At 41.0% G+C, this 16,452-nt stretch overlaps 1 pseudogene; it reads right to left on the reverse strand.

Annotated features, from left to right (window-relative positions):
* Positions 1–309: 309 nt before the first annotated feature.
* Positions 310–16,452, reverse strand: part of LOC125121968 (putative uncharacterized protein FLJ44553) — a 38,365-nt pseudogene continuing 22,222 nt past the window's right edge.

Genomic DNA, 16,452 nt, shown 5'->3' on the forward strand with positions numbered 1-16,452 from the left:
GGCCAATCAGGCAGGAAGGGGCTTAATCTGCTAGTTCCCAAATATAAGAAATTTCATCAATGCCTCTTCCCCTCACTGTTGGTTTCAGGAAAATGACACAAAGACTTCACCTCACAAGGACCTGGTGACGTTAATGTGATCCACATGTGACTGAGAAATGGCTTTTTTCTTGGTATTTCCCTGTCCCTACCTCCATGCCTTGGACAGTAGGCCCTTGTTTCATTGCCTTAAGGTAGGGGAATGATGTGACAGGATGCAAAACAAGAATGAAAAAATTTCTCTGAGTTGTGTTCTGTGTTGCAAAAGCCCTCAGAGGACTGGAGAGGATTTGGAGTACAGTCAAAGGATTTGGAATAAAAAGGTTTTGGGAGAGTGGGGCTTCCCTGGAAGATGAGAAACACTTTCCTTCACTGGGGTGGGAGGAGAGATGGACAAAAAATGAGAGCGCAAAAGCCTGGGTGGGTCCTTCCCTTCTACCCTACCCTCTTTCCTCAGAAAGGCAGCAAGCCTGGGGAGAAGAACAGCTGCGGGGTGTGGATCTGCAAAACTTCCCAGACCCTGGACTGGCCCCAAAGTAGCAGGCAGTGGCTGGACACAAATGGGGCCGAGTGGCCAGGAAGGAGGCACTTCCTTCCTATTGGTAGGAAGACTAGAAGGAAGCGTAGTCACCTTGGTTGATGCCTCCTCGAAGAGCTGACCTGAGGAAAAACTGGGTCCTTCAATACCTTGGCACTAACCCCCACAACCCCACAATAGCACCTAAATGTAGACACATACTCAAAGGCTGAGAGACACTAAAATGATGGGAGTCATGGCTGACACCTTCCAAAATAGATAGAGCAGAGGCTGGAGCTTCCACTGTGGCTCAGCAGAAACAAACCTGACTAGTATCCGTGAGGATGCAGGTTTGATCCCTAGCCCTCTCTTTGGGTTAAGGATCTGGCATTGCTGCAAGATGTGGTGTAGGCTGCAGATGCAGCTTGGATCCTGTGTTGCTGTGGCTGTCGCAAAGGCCAGCAGCTGTAGCTCCGATTCAACCCCTAGCCTGGGAACTTCCATATGCCAGAGGTGCAGCCCTAAAAAACAAAAAACAAACAAACAAACAAAAAAATAGAGCTGAAGCTTAAAAGATAAATTAGGTTGATTCATAGTGGAATAAAAATATATTTATTGTGCACTTGTATCGGTGCCTAATCTAGTGTGAGCTTCTGGAGTAGACAGTGTGGTGTAGTGGAGGGATCACTAACTTGAGAGAAAACTCTGTCACAGTTGTATGTGACTTTGGACAAGTCCTGTGACCATTCTGGGTCTCAAGGTCCTCAATCTATAAAATGTGTGTAATAACACCCACCTGACAGCTCACAGTGCTCTTGTGAGGAATGGGATGTTGCATGTGGATGTCACAGAATACAGCGCAAAGCAAGGAGGCAGCCTAAAAAGTATCAAATGCAAAGCACAATTAGAAGGAAAATACTGCATAATAACTAAACTTGCAAAAACTTGACGGAAAGACTGGCTAGACACTTATCAATTTCATTTTCTCTTCCTGGCACATAAAAGACAGTATTTCCCGGCTCCCTGCAGTTAGGATGGGACCCTGTGATTGGGCTCTGCCAGTGGGATGTGGCAGAAGTAGCAGACAGTGCTTGTAGACCTAGCCACAAGCTTTAACGTAGTCCCTTCTTTGATGGCAATGGTTGAGGCCAAATGTTGAAGCTGATGGCATTGTAAGATGAAAGGAGCCTGAATCCCAAAGTCACCACTTGAAGGAATCACCCAGGAGAGCCCCCCTAACTCAAACTGAATTGTGATGTAAGATGTAAACTTTTATCATGTTAAGTCAATAATGTGTTAATTCAGCCTATCTAGCCTCTCTTGACTGGCATAGCATTGGAATTAACAGGATAATAACATAATATATAACAATAATATATCTTCACATATCATGTATAATACTTATTTTATGAGAGGACTCAAGGCAAGAAGAAGTGGCTCAGTCTGTATCTTTCCTTCCATATTATGAAGAACATAAAAGTTCACTTTGTGCTGTTCTTGGGTAAAGATATCACAAGCACACACACACACACACAAAAGGAGTTCCCGTCTTGGCGCAGTGGTTAACGAATCCGACTAGGAACCATGAGGTTGCGGGTTCGGTCCCTGCCCTTGCTCAGTGGGTTAACGATCCAGCATTGCCATGAGCTGTGGTGTAGGTTGCAGACGCGGCTCGGATCCTGCGTTGCTGTGGCTCTGGCGTAGGCCAGTGGCTACAGCTCCGATTCGACCCCTAGCCTGGGAACCTCCATATGCCGCGGGAGCGGCCCAAGAAATAACAACAACAACAACAACAACAAAAGACAAAAAAAAAAAAAGATATCACAAGCACAAGTTACAGTGACATTCAAGTCTGTGGCTTCCCCAGTGGAAGCACACTTACCTATAAACATGAAGGAAATTTCTTACCTGGAGTTGAAAGACCCCAGGCCCTCTCCACCTCCTCATTACAGCTGCTGAGATTTTACCTTGTGTGACTGCTGCCTGGTCTTAGCTGGGAGACAGCCCCCTCCCTCCTCAGCTCAACCTCCCCTTGGACACTCAGAATTCTAATAGGAAGGACCCAGGAGATGCTCTTGAACTCAGGCAATGAGGAAATCAGCTCTGCAGGGAGCACAGCTGTTACAAAACATCTCAAAGCAGTAGGTTACATGTTTGCTTATTGCTACCTCCATTCCCCATACAGTTCCAGCATGCACACATCTGCAGCTTAACTTCCACTCAAGGCACCAGAGCAGGCGGTTCTACTGACTGTACTCAGAGACCAAAATTCACTGCAGCCCTGGAGGCTGTCCAACTGCAGACAGCAGGACAGTGATGCTTTTCCCAGAAACCACACTGTCTTTGTCCAGGGCTGGCAAGAGAGCCCAGTTATCCTGGAAGGTTCTGGGCTTCAGATTTCCTCTGCCTCAAGCCTGGTCACCACACTTTCTCTGGGTAAGGGTTTATTCAAATGCCTTTGAACCAGTGGGAAAGATCTTTAGGGAGCGTTGGTCCCTTAAATCCTTGAAAAAGACTACCCTCCTTTGGACTAGTTAGCTGGCTTTGATCCATGGCAAAGAATCCTGCCCAGTGGGCATGCAGACTTGGGCCACTGGTCACACGGGATGAATGAGGAGCTATGAATACAATGGGAAATTTGTCAGCATAATTCACTGAAATCTCAAAGCCCCCATCCTATTGAGGGCAGATAAGTGCAACTGTACCATCACCTTTGAATAAATGGTACTGACCTGCAGAAAAAAAAAAAAGCATTAACAAAGCGGGTAAAGGTTCCCACTTTGTCACTGCAGAGGCTTGGTTCGCTGCTGTGGCACGGGTTTGATCCCTAACCCAGGAAACTCTGCATGCCATGGGCACTGCCAAAAAAAAAGTGGTTTAGTGAATAAATAACCATATATATACACATACTTTCTCTTGGTATTATTGTTATTATTGATGTAGGGAGAATTGGTAAACTGAAGAATAAAGATACTTCAACTGTTTCTAATTGTTGCTTTTTAAAATAAACACTTAAAAACTAATATGAGTTTATTGTGGTAAATTTGCTAACTACGGAAATGTATACAAAATGTTTTAATAACATCTTTCAGCTTCTCCTTTGTGATATAGTTAGCCACATACATGTCTATCACCCTTCTACAAGAAATACACAATGTTCTTATCTACCTACTTTTGTGGACCAGAGTCTCCACAGCTAAAAACAAAACTTTAAAAGTAATAAAGACTACAGTGGTGCATGACTGTGGACTCTGAAGTCAGACAGACATGGTCTGGAATCCATCTCTAATCTTACTAGCAGTGTGTCCACAGGCAAGTGATTTCAATGCTCTGAGTCTCTTGTCTGTTGAATTGTGGTCATCCCTAGACCCCAGCTGATGGAATGATTGCTACTTGAAACAATGATGCCTGGAGGTGTCCCAGTTTGAGCACTGAAATCCCACAGTTGGGAAAATTCCTCAATCTCGGGCAACCAGGAAGGTTGGTTACCCTACAGAAAAGTAGGACAAATCACACACTGGCCCTTAAAGCTTTTGCGTAGAAGCAAAACACAATCCTTCTGTTTATTTCAGTGACTCAACAAGTCATAGGGCCACAGAGAACTCCAAGGGTTGGGGAAGTGCCATACTACTATACTCTAGGGAGAAGACCTGGAAACAATTTGGTAGGCAGCTGTAATGAACACTGCTGTGCCCTTCCCACCCCCATCAGGGTTTATAGTCTCCCTCGTGTGACATTCAGCTCTAGCATCTGATCTTAGCACATTTATTGCCAATGGATTTTCACTCCCTATGCTCCACTCCAGAATGGCATTAGTAAGTTGAGCAATGGATGACAAGGACAGAATCAGCTTCTCCTTCAGTGACATCCACCCATTCATTTATTGATTAGTGGATTCATTTACTAGATAAATGCTGATTGAACCCTTATTTTGCTGGAACTGTGCTATGTGACATGATGTGATCTTTAGTACAAAATATTCAAGTTCAAGGAATGGTGAGCTGGTAATATCAGGTTTTTACTGCGCCATTTGTAGATCTCATTTCCTCTATTAAATTACTTTGTGGGTAATTTGATATTTTCTCTCCTGCCTCTTCTCAACATTCACTAAAGACTGAATTTATACGCTTAAAGTACGTGCTCAAACTAATACATTCCTACCTCCTTAGCCAAAGAGCATGACTCTGGCTCCTGGGTTAGGAGCTGAGTTTGGGGAAGGAGATAGGACTTAAAACTGGAAAGCTGTGATGCCCTTACATATTTGTTAGTCCCTGCACCTAGATTTTATGATGTAAGTGTGCTGTTAGCTATTCCCTATGCAAGTGACTGCTTCCAAAGATCTAGATCACACTGGTTTCAATAACCTGGGGAGCGTTGAAAGACCCATGCCCATCAAACCAATTAAATCAGAATCTCCAGGGTGGGGTAGGACTAGGGCATTGGTATTTTTTAATGTTTCCCAGGTGAAGCCACTGACTTAGGACTGTGGTTCTAAAATTTAAATACATACCAGAATCACCTGGAGAGCTTTTTAAACAATATCCACTGGGTCCCACCCACAGAATCTGTGATTCAGTAGGTCTGAGGTGTGGCCCAGGAATTTTCATTTCTAACAAATTCCCAGATGATAAGGTTGCTGCCACCAGGAGACCACATTTTGCAAACCACTGGTCTAGGAGATCCTCAGCATCCTTAACACGAATGGAATGGGCAAAGGCTAGTGGTAGGGAAGCTATTCTAGAGGTTTATTACCTTTGGAGGATCTGCTTGGGTTGCACTGCAGATTCAGGTCTGCTTGTTAGTAATCTCTCTAAGAGAGAGAGAGGTAAAATAAAATGGCCTTGTAGACAGCGGTGAGGGCTAAGTGACATAAAGCACACCATGCTCTTAGTGCAAAAGTGGCCACGAAGCAAGCACTCAAATGATACCAGCCTGCAAAGCTAAAATATGGCTCCCAGAAACCAGGAGGAAGCAGGGACATCAGAAAAGGGACTGAAACCACCATACCTCCCACAGAACTTTCTTCTTTCCTCTTTTTTTTTCTATATTTGCCTTAAAATTTTATTTACTTTTATTCTTTCTCATATTCTTTTTTTAAACTGAAGTATAGTTTAAAAAAAACCTGGAGTTGATTTACAATGTCATGTTTCACATGTATGGCACAGTGATTCAGTTATACATATATATATATATTTATTTATATCTCAGATTCTTTTCTTTTATAGGTTATTACAAAATATTGAGTATAGTTCCTATGCTATACAGTAGGTCCTTGTTGGCTACCTATATTATATACAGTAGTGTGTATATGTTAATTCCAACCTCCTAATTCATCCCCCATTTCCCTTTTGGTAACCATGTTTACTCTCTTCTTGCTCCCCCCTTTTTAAAATAATGTTTGAAAAGGCAATAAACATTTATGATTTAAAATATATAATTTTGCCTCCCCCAGAAGATCTCCAATCCTCCAGGTTCTGCTTTTCAGAAATAAGACTAGTTCCAGTTTCTTACATAAGCCTCTTGAGTATTTTTTTCACAGAACTAGAACAAATAATCCAAAAATTTTTAGGGAACAAAAAAGACCCAAGAGGATTGCCAAAGCAATGCTGGGGCTGGAGGTGGGGGGACAACAAAGCAGAAGGCATAACTCTCTCAGACCTCAGACAGTACTACAAAGCTATAGTAATCAAAACAGTGAGGTATTGGTACAAACCCAAACATACACATCAATGGAACACAATAGAGAGCCCCAAAATAAACTCACATATCTATAGCCAATTACTCTTTGACAAAAGAGAAAATAATATAAAATGGGAAAAAAGACAGTCTCTTCAGCAAGTGGTACTGTGAAAGTTGGACAGCTGTGTGAAAATCAATGAAATTAGAATACACACTCACACCAGGCACAAAAATAAACTCAAAATGGCATAAAGACTTAAAAATAAGACATTACACCATAAAACTCCCAGAAGAGAACACGGGCAAAACATTCTCTGACATAAATCGTACAAATGCTTTATTAGGTCAGTCTCCCAAGGCAATAGCAATAAAAACAGAAATAAACAAATGGACTCTAATCAAACTTACAAGCTTTTGCACAGCAAAGGAAACCTATGGAATGAGAGAAAATATTTGTAAATGATGCAACTAACAAGAGCTTAATCTCCAAAATATACAAATAACCCATACAATTCAACAAAACAAAAGCTAAACAACCCTATAAAAAATGGGCAGAAGACCTAAATAGACATTTCTCCAAAGAAGACATACAGATGGCCAATAGGTACATAAAAAGATGCTCAACATCACTAATTATGAGAGAAATGAAAATCAAAACTACAATGAGGTACCACCATACACTGGTCAGAATGGCCACCATTAACAAGTCTACAAATAACAAATGCTGGCGAGTATGTGGAGAAAAGGAAACCCATCCTACACTGTTGGTGGGAATGTAAGCTGGCACAATCACTTTGGAAAACAGTTTGGAGGTTCCTCAGAAAACTAAAAATACAATTACCATATGATCCAGCAATCCCATGCTGGATATATATATCCAGGCATATATCTGGACAAAATTATAATTCAAAAAGATACATGTACCCCTATATTCATAGCAGCACTATTCACAATGGCCAAGACATGAAAAGTCCATCAAAAGATGAATGGATTAAGAAAGTGTGTTATATATATATAATGGAATACTACTCAGCCATAAAAAGAACAAAATAATGCCATTTGCAGCAACACGGATGCAAATAGAGATTATTACACAAAGTGAAATAAGTCAGAAAGAAAAAGACAAATACCATATGAAATCATTTTATGTTGAATCTAAAATACGGCACAAATAAACCTATCTACAAAACAGAAACAGACTCACAGACAGAGAGAACAGATTTGTGGTTGTCAAGGGGGCAGGGAAGGGAGTAGGATGTATTGCAAGTTTGGGGTTAGTACATGCAAACTATTACATATAGAATGGATAAACAACAAGGTCCTACTATATAGCACAGAGACTCTTAACTAATCTCCTAGGATAGACCATAATGGAAAAAAATATATAAAAAAAGAATGTAGGAGGTTCCCATTGTGGCTCAGTGGTAATGAACCCGAATAGTACCCAGGAGGATGCAGGTTCCATCCCTGGCCTTGGTCAGTGGTTAAAGGATCCAGTGTTGCCGTGAACTATGGGGTAGGTTGCAGATGTGTCTCAGATCTGGCGTTGCTGTGGCTGTGGTGTCAGCTGGTGTCTGCAGCTCCAATTCGACCCCTAGCCCAGGAACTTCCATATGCCATGGGTGCAGCAGCAGAAAAATAAATAAATAAACATAAAAAAAGAATGTATGTATGTATATGTATGTATGACTGGGTCACTTTGCTGTACGGTGGAAATTGACACAATGCTATAAATCGACCATTCCTTAAAAACTTTAGAAAATTTTTAAAATAAAAAATTAATAAAACTACAAGTAAGTGTGTATATATATGTGTGTGTGTCCACCTTGTTTTAAAATATTAATGATAACTGGAACACAAGTCTCCCTCTACCCTAACCCATGTACAAAATGGAGTGGTTAATGATTAGGGCAATAGAGTCAGAGACTCAGCGTCTGATGCACATTTCTAAGTTGTTTTACAGATACTATACCTGCCACCAGAAGGGAAAAAAAGCTAACTGCGTAATGACTAGACTATAGCCCTGACATAAACTTCTCTAACTTGAAAAGTACTGAATCTATGGCTAGCACAAGTCCAAGAATTGGCCTCAAGAGAATGGGATTAAATTATTGCTCATAGTAATCTATATATTTGTGGGCATCAAAATAATTGTAGCTTGTCCTGCCTATATATGTAAGTGGGCAACTAAAATTGTCAGCAAAGAGATGTTACAGACCCATGTTGACATTTTCCATTCTGAGAATACAGTGCCCCTATGTCAGTATGAAGAAGTTAGAGATGATAGATCTTCGCCCCTAATCCCACAGAAATAAAACGATGTTCTGACAAGAGGGGGTTTATAAGTAGCTCTTTGCAGGAAACCCCTCTCAACAGGAAGCCCCCTCTCTTGTTACTTTAGCTATATTGTAACTAACTTTTTTTTTGGCTTTTTTAGGGCTGCACCCGCCACATAAGGAAGTTCCCAGGCTAGAGGTGGAATCAGAACTGTAGCTGCCTACACCACAGACACCACAATGCCAAATCCGAGCTGCATCTGTGACCTACACCACAGCTCACAGCAATGCCGGATCCTTAACCCACTGAGTGAGGCCAGGGATTGAATTCATGTCCTCATGGATACTAGCTGGGTTTACTACCGCTGAGCCACAACGGGAACTCCTGTAACTAAATTTTAAACCAAACATGTCCATGTTATACTCATCTCTGGCCCAAACAAATCCTTCAAATCTTTTAATCACATAATACCTTGCCTAACATGTTGGTTCTTTCTGTAAATCAAAGAATTAGAAATGAAGAATTAACAGATGACCAAATCTCTTTCTATCTTCCCCTTCAGTAATCTCCTCAGTCAACTGTGTGACCAAACTGTGTGAACAAGATAACATCTAGAGGAAGATCACAAGGAGTGGACAACCCTGCACACTGGAGAGGATGGTGATGACCCTGACCCCCATCTCAATGATTAACTAAGACTACTTCCTTGTTTCCCTTCAAACACTTTCATGGCTAAGCAGAATCTTTGGAGATGGTTTTTTTGGAGTGTTGAATCCACCATGTCCCCAGATTGCTGATATTCTGACTAAAGGCACCTTTCCTTTCTATCAATATCTGTTAGTATTGATTTTGTAAGCAGTGAGCAGCATGACCTGTTTATTTTGTAATGATGTTATACACACTGTTTTTGCAATCTTTTAAAAATACACCTAGAGAATCCTAAAGACTCTGCCAGAAAACTGTTAGAGCTCATCCGTGAATTTGGCAAAGTCACAGGATACAAACTTAATAATACACAGAAATCAACAGCATTTCTATATACTAACAATGAAAGATCAGAAAGAGAAATTAGGGAAGCAATACTGTTTACCAGCGTATCCAAAAGAATAAAATACCTAGGAGTAAACCTACCTAAAGAGACAAAAGACCTGTACTCTGAAAACTATAAGACACTGATGAAAGAAATCAAAGATGACACAAATAGATGGAAAGACATACCATGCTCTTGCATTGGAAGAGTTACCATCATCAAATGACTATACTACCCAAGGCAATCTACAGATTCAATGCAATCCCTATCAAATTATCAAGGACATTTTTCACAGAACTTGAACAAAATATTTTAAAATTTGTTTGGAAGCACAAAAGACCCAGATTAGCCAAAGATATCTTGAAAAAGAGAAATGGAGCTGGAGGAATCAGGCTCCCTCATTTCAGACTATACTACAAAGCAACAGTCATCAAAACCATATGGTACAGGCACAAAGACAGAAATTTAGATCAGTGCAACAGGACAGAAAGCCCAGAATTAAACCCACACACTTACAGCCAACTAATCTATGACAAAGGAGGCAAGAATATACAATGGAGAAAAGACAGCCTGTTCCATAAGTGGTGCTGGGAAAACTGGACAGCCACATGGAAAAGAATGAAATTAGAACACTCCCTAACACCATACACAAAAATAAACTCAGAATGGATTAAAGACCTAGATATAAGAGCAGACACTATAAAACTCTTAGAAGAAAACATAGGCCAAACACTCTCTGACATTAATGACAGCAACATCTTCTCAGATCCACCTCTTAGAATAATGACAGTAAAAACAAAAATAAACAAATGGGACCTAATTAAACTGAAAAGTTTCTGCACAGCAAAGGAAACCCTAAACGAAATGAAAAGACAACCCACAGAATGGGAGAACATCTTTGCAAATGAATCGACTGACAAGGGATTAATCTCCAAAATTCATAAACACCACCTACCACTCAATTCCCAAAAAACTAACAACCCCATCAAAAAATGGGCAGAAGATCTAAACAGACAATTCTCCAAAGAAGACATACAGACGGCCAAAAAACACATGAAAAGTTGTTCAACATCACTTACCATTAGAGAAATGCAAATCAAAACCACTCTGAGGTACCATATTACACCAGCCAGAATGGCCATCATCCAAAAGTCTACAAATGGAGTTCCCGTCGTGGCGCAGTGGTTAACGAATCCGACTAGGAACCATGAGGTTGCGGGTTCGATCCCTGCCCTTGCTCAGTGGGTTAAGGATCCGGCGTTGCCGTGAGCTGTGGTGTAGGTTGCAGACGCGGCTCGGATCCCGCGTTGCTGTGGATCTGGCGTAGGCTGGCGGCTACAGCTCCGATTGGACCCCTAGCCTGGGAACCTCCATATGCCACACGGGAGTGGCCCTAGAAATAGCAAAAAGACAAAAAAAAAAAAAGTCTACAAACAATAAGTGCTGGAGAGGGTGTGGAGAAAAAGGAACCCTACCACACTGTTTGTGGGATTGTAAATTGGTGCAACCACTGTGGAGAACAGTATGGAGATTCCTCAGAAAACTAAAAATAGAACTACTATTTGATCCAGCAATCCCACTCCTGGGGATCTATCCAGAGAAAACCATAACTCGCAAAGACACATGTACTCCAATGTTCATTGCAGCACTATTTGCAATAGCCAAGACATGGAAACAACCTAAATGCCCATTGACAGAGGAGTGGATCAAGAAGATGTAGTACATATACACAGTGGAATATTACTCAGCCATTACAAGGAACGAAATACTGGCATTTTTAGCAACATGGATGGACCTAGAAATTATCATGCTGAGTGAAGTCAGTCAGACAATGAGACACCAACATCCAATGCTTTCACTAACATGTGGAATCTGAAAAAAGGACAGAATGAACTTCTTTGCAGAAGAGATACTGACTCACCGACTTTGAAAAACTTATGGTTACCAAAGGAGACAGTTCGAGGGGTGGGGGATGTGCTGGGGTTGTGGGATGGAAATCCTATAAAATTGGATTGTGATGATCATTGTACAATTATAAATGTAATAAATTCATTGAGTAATTAAAATAAATAAATAAAATATCCATATCTATACAAGATTTTTTTTTTGGCCACACCCATCGCATGTGGAAGTTCCTGGGCCAGGGATCAAACTGGTGCCACAGCAGTGACCCGAGCTGCAGAAGTGACAATGCCAGATTCTTAACCTGCTGAGCCACAAGAGAACTCGTGGAGGTTTCTTTTTTTCACTTAAGCCTGTATCTTGGGGATAGTTTCATATTAAGGCACATAAATCTGCATTATTCTTCATGAGTCTGTATCACCCCATTGCAACTATGTAGCATAAATTACTTAACCAGTCTCCTATAAATGGGTGTTTACTTTTTTATTTTGCCATGATAAGCATTCAAACAGCAAGTCAAACAGATCTATCAGATATACTCATTGAGTTGAAATCATCAGATCAGATTATATCAAATTTCTCTTTGATCCAAACTGCCAAACTCCCTGAGAATTTCCAAGGGTGGTCTAGCAGCAAAGGTTCTACTGCCCGGCTGCTTGAATTCAGTTACTTGCTGTAGAAGCTGGGCCAAATGACTCCATAGCCCCATGCCTCAGTTTCCTCATTCACAAAAGGATAAGAAAGTTCTCTCCTCACAGGGTTGTTAGGAGGACTAAATGCAAATAAGTGTGAAACAGTACAACACCTGACACAAAGTGAGTTCTCAGTAACTCTGACATGAAACAAAATAAAAAGTTAGACCAAGACAAGTAGAATCCCTGAGACAATGGTGGGTAAGCCACATTATCCCATCTTGGTTGGGCTTCTGCTTCTATAAAGCACAAATAGTTACTAATGATCCCATGTTTGGGGTACATATAATCTGCACTGATGGGGCTTGTGTTAGAGAGTGCGACATGCCCCAGGGGTCTAGCAACATCACCAGGACTGATGTGACTTTTCTGAGGACCAGGCCCTTGCCTTTGCTTTGGTCCTGTCACAAAAAACTCACACAGACTAAATGTGGGGTTCCAATACCAGAGCTTCCAAAGGAGTGAAGTGCCAAGAATGAGATTTAATGTTGACTACAAGAATAAGAGGTTTACCTGGGGAAACCGATACTGAAAGATTACACAAAAGGAATAATGGAGGTGGAATTAGCATATTAGAAAGCATTGTCTTTCAGTTGTGCAAAAAGCCTCCAGCTATCTCTCCCTCATTTAAGGCATGGTGTTGGCCATGTAAAGAAATGATGGTGATGATAATGATGATTCCTATGACAACAGTACTTAACTAACTTGTACTGAACCCTATCAGCCAGGTGCTATGCTAAGCATTTTATATGAATTATTTTACTTAATTCACTCAACCATAGAGTTGAGTGTTTGCTATCTACCAGGTTGCTCTTCTGAGCACCTTACACATTTAGGTTCATTTCGTTGTCACAACAATCTCATGATGTGGATACTAATATTATCTCCATTTTATAAGTGATGAGCTCAGGGATGAGGGATTAGCTTACTTACAAAAAGCTAGTGTTTAGGGGATTTGCAGTTCTGACTCAGATACTCTGGTTGGTTGGTTGGTGTTGTTTTTTAACTTCAGGTGCAAGAGGTTGTATTGAGCAAATTTCTTAGTCTATAGGACCCTCTCTCACTGATCTCTGCAAGGCCCCTCTCTTGTTTTATCAATCAGTCAATCATCTCATTTTATTTGGGGCTCCTCCCACTCTCCTCCCTTTCCCTAGAAGCAACCATTCTACTGTACTTCAGGAATACCTTGTTTGTGTGAGTTGTTGCAAAATCTGCCTTCTAATACAGGCTGTCTTGTGTTGTTTGTAATTTCTTACTTACTTTTCCAAGAGCAGCAAAAGCTTGCATCATCATTATGTAAGACCATTGCTGCTAGAGGCTGCCCCTCAGATGCTTGAACTACTATACTAGAAAAGTAAACTCATGCACTTCCCTCTCTGCTGATGAGCATGAGCCAGCAAGTGAGCTTGAGATCATAGAAATCATTTAATCTTGGTTCCATTTCCAACTAATACATTTGGGTTAATACAGTTATAATAGATCTGAAAAGATCAGCAGGATGAAAGGATAAGCTAGAGATCAATGGATGTCCAAAGGCTGGTTGGGAGTCTGGCCCCCTTTACCTCCATCAACTCCCCTAGCCCCAGATCACCCCAAATAACAACAATCCATATAAATATGATGGGCTTGCCATAAAACATGGCTTAGGACAAGTCCCCTAGACTCTCACTTCCAACCAGATTACCACCCCAAGTCTCTGCAGAGGATTGGGTCCATCCATACTGGAGTTTTAGTAAGCACCTAACTTATATATCTGAGTTAATTCCACATGGTAAAGAAAAATGTTGTTCTAAAGCTAGAGGTGTAAATGTATATAAACCAATACAGTCACACAAACTCAGACCATTTGTGGCAAAGAAGCACTTCCACCATTCCCTAGTGTTCAAAAATTCCACCTGCACTTCTGCCACACTGACCAGACTCCATTTCTACCCTCCTACCCCCACCTCACATTACTTTCTTTCCTGCCATCAGGCCCATTATTGAATTATGTCCCCCTACATGGGAATTTTGAAGTCCTAACCCATAGTACCTCAGAATGTGTCCTTATTCATAAATAGGGTCATTGCAGATGCAATCAGTTACAATAAGGTCATTAATCCAATAAAACTGGTTTCCTTATGAGAAAAAGGCCATGTGAAGATGCAGAGATGCATGGGGAACACTGTGTAAAAATCAAGGCAGAGATTGGATAGATGCATCTGCAAGCCATTTAGGAACACCTAGGAATGTCAGCCATTACCAGAAGCTAGAAAAGAGGCATGAAAAAGATTCTTCCACACATCCTTAGAAGGAACCAAGCTTGCAAACACCCTTTTTTTTTTTTTTTTTGACTTCTAAGGTCCAGAACTAGAGGAATATAAATTTCGATTGTCTTAAATTACCTACTTTGTGGTATTCTATTATGGCAGTCCTAAAAAACCAAGCCTGGTCAGCACTTTCTAAGCCTGAGAACCACAGGAAGACATTTAGCAAGGCCTTGACCTGTATCCATGACACCACCATCCCTGTCCTCCCTGTGCAGCCAACCTTGCTGACCCCAACTCTGGATAGGACATGCTATCTAATTTCTCTGTTCTTGTCCACAGGCTATTAAAGTGACAGCAAAGTTTATAAATTGGTTATGTTGCAAAGTCATTGGCTTCCTTTCCCCAACATGAATGTACCCCAAAGACTCACCCTTTGTCATGTTTTGCCCTTCTTTCTATTCTCCCTTGGTAATTTAGTCTAATCTCATGTTTCTCCATCTACTAGTATAACTGACATCTGGAAATCTTTCTAGCCCTGGGCTTTTCTCTCAAGGTCCATTTATGGCTGCATCCTAGACATCACTGCCCAATTGTCTTACTGCTTTACATTCCACATGTCAAAGAATGTACTCACTGAGTTTCTCCCCCGAGAGCCGCTAGTCCTTACTTTTCTCTTCCCACTCACCCATGCCAGAGAGCCCTCCCTCACCTTCCACATGCAACAAATTATCAAATTCAATAAATTCCAACTGCCCTGGTATCTCCTATCTCTTTTCTTTCTCAGTTTCCACCTTCATGTTTGCCACAGTGACTCCCACCATATAAATGGACAAGTACGTTAGCACTCAGCAAATGGCAGCTGTTGCAATCACATGCATCTCTCTCTTTTTTTTAATACATGTCACATCTGGTTGCTAACTGTGTTCTGAAAGCATGGTTGTGAGCATGCCACTTTCCTGCTTGAAAACCTTCAATGGCTTCCGATTGTCCAAATTATAAAGGCTGAACTCAATTGCCTGATACAGGCATACCTTGTTTTATTATGCTTTTGCTTTATTGCACTTTATAAAAACTGAAGGTTTGTGGCAACCCTGGGACAAGGAGGTCCATCAGTGCCATTTTTCCAATAGCATTTATTTAAGATATATATATTGTTTTTTTTTTTTTTCCTTTTCTTCTTTTCAGGGCTACACCAGTGGCGTATGGAAGTTCCCAGGTTAGGGGTCAAATCAGAGCTGCAGCTGCCAGCCTATGCCACAGCCACAGCCACACCAAATCTGAGCTGTGTCTGTGACCTACACCACAGCTCACAGCAACACCAGATCCTTTGACCCACTGAGTGAGGCCAGAGACTGAACCTGTATCCTCATGCGTACTAGTAGGGTTCTTAACTCGATGAGCCAGAATGGGAACTCTGTTTTTTTTGGTTTGTTTGTTTTTGTTTTTGTTTTAGAAATAATGCTATCGCATACTTAATAGACTACAATATAGCATCAACAACTTTTAAATGCACTGGGAAACTAAAAAAATTGTGTGACTTGCTTTATTTTCATTATTTACTTTACTATGGTGGTCTGAAACCAAATGTGCAATATCTTCAAGGCATGTCTGTATATGCCCTGCACTTAACTCCAAACTACTGTTACAGCTAAATTTTCATCATTTCCCCTTTATATGCACTTCACACCAGCTAAACTGAACTATTTCTGTTACATTCCATACCTTCTGACTTCCTTTCTCATCCCTTTGTTCACAGCCCATCTTCCTAGAATACCCTGTTCCCCCATCTCTGTGTTTCCAAATCCTACTTATTCTTCAAAGCTCAGTTATAATACCACTTTCATAAAGCCATTGTTAAAAAAATTTTTAACTGAGTAAATTTAAAGGATCTTATTGTCTTTATTCAATGAATCATGAGTCAAGCATTATCCTATCTAGCAGAGAGAGAGGAGCTCCAATGAATGGCAGATAATGGAAGATTTTTAAAGGCAAAAGGGAGTGGAACAAGGAAAGAGTGAACTACTTCATCTTTCAGAAAGAAAGGGTCTATCATGTGGATTACCTCACT

The sequence above is a fragment of the Phacochoerus africanus genome, chromosome 3 (genome assembly GCF_016906955.1).
Source record: "Phacochoerus africanus isolate WHEZ1 chromosome 3, ROS_Pafr_v1, whole genome shotgun sequence".
Taxonomy (NCBI): domain Eukaryota; kingdom Metazoa; phylum Chordata; class Mammalia; order Artiodactyla; family Suidae; genus Phacochoerus; species Phacochoerus africanus.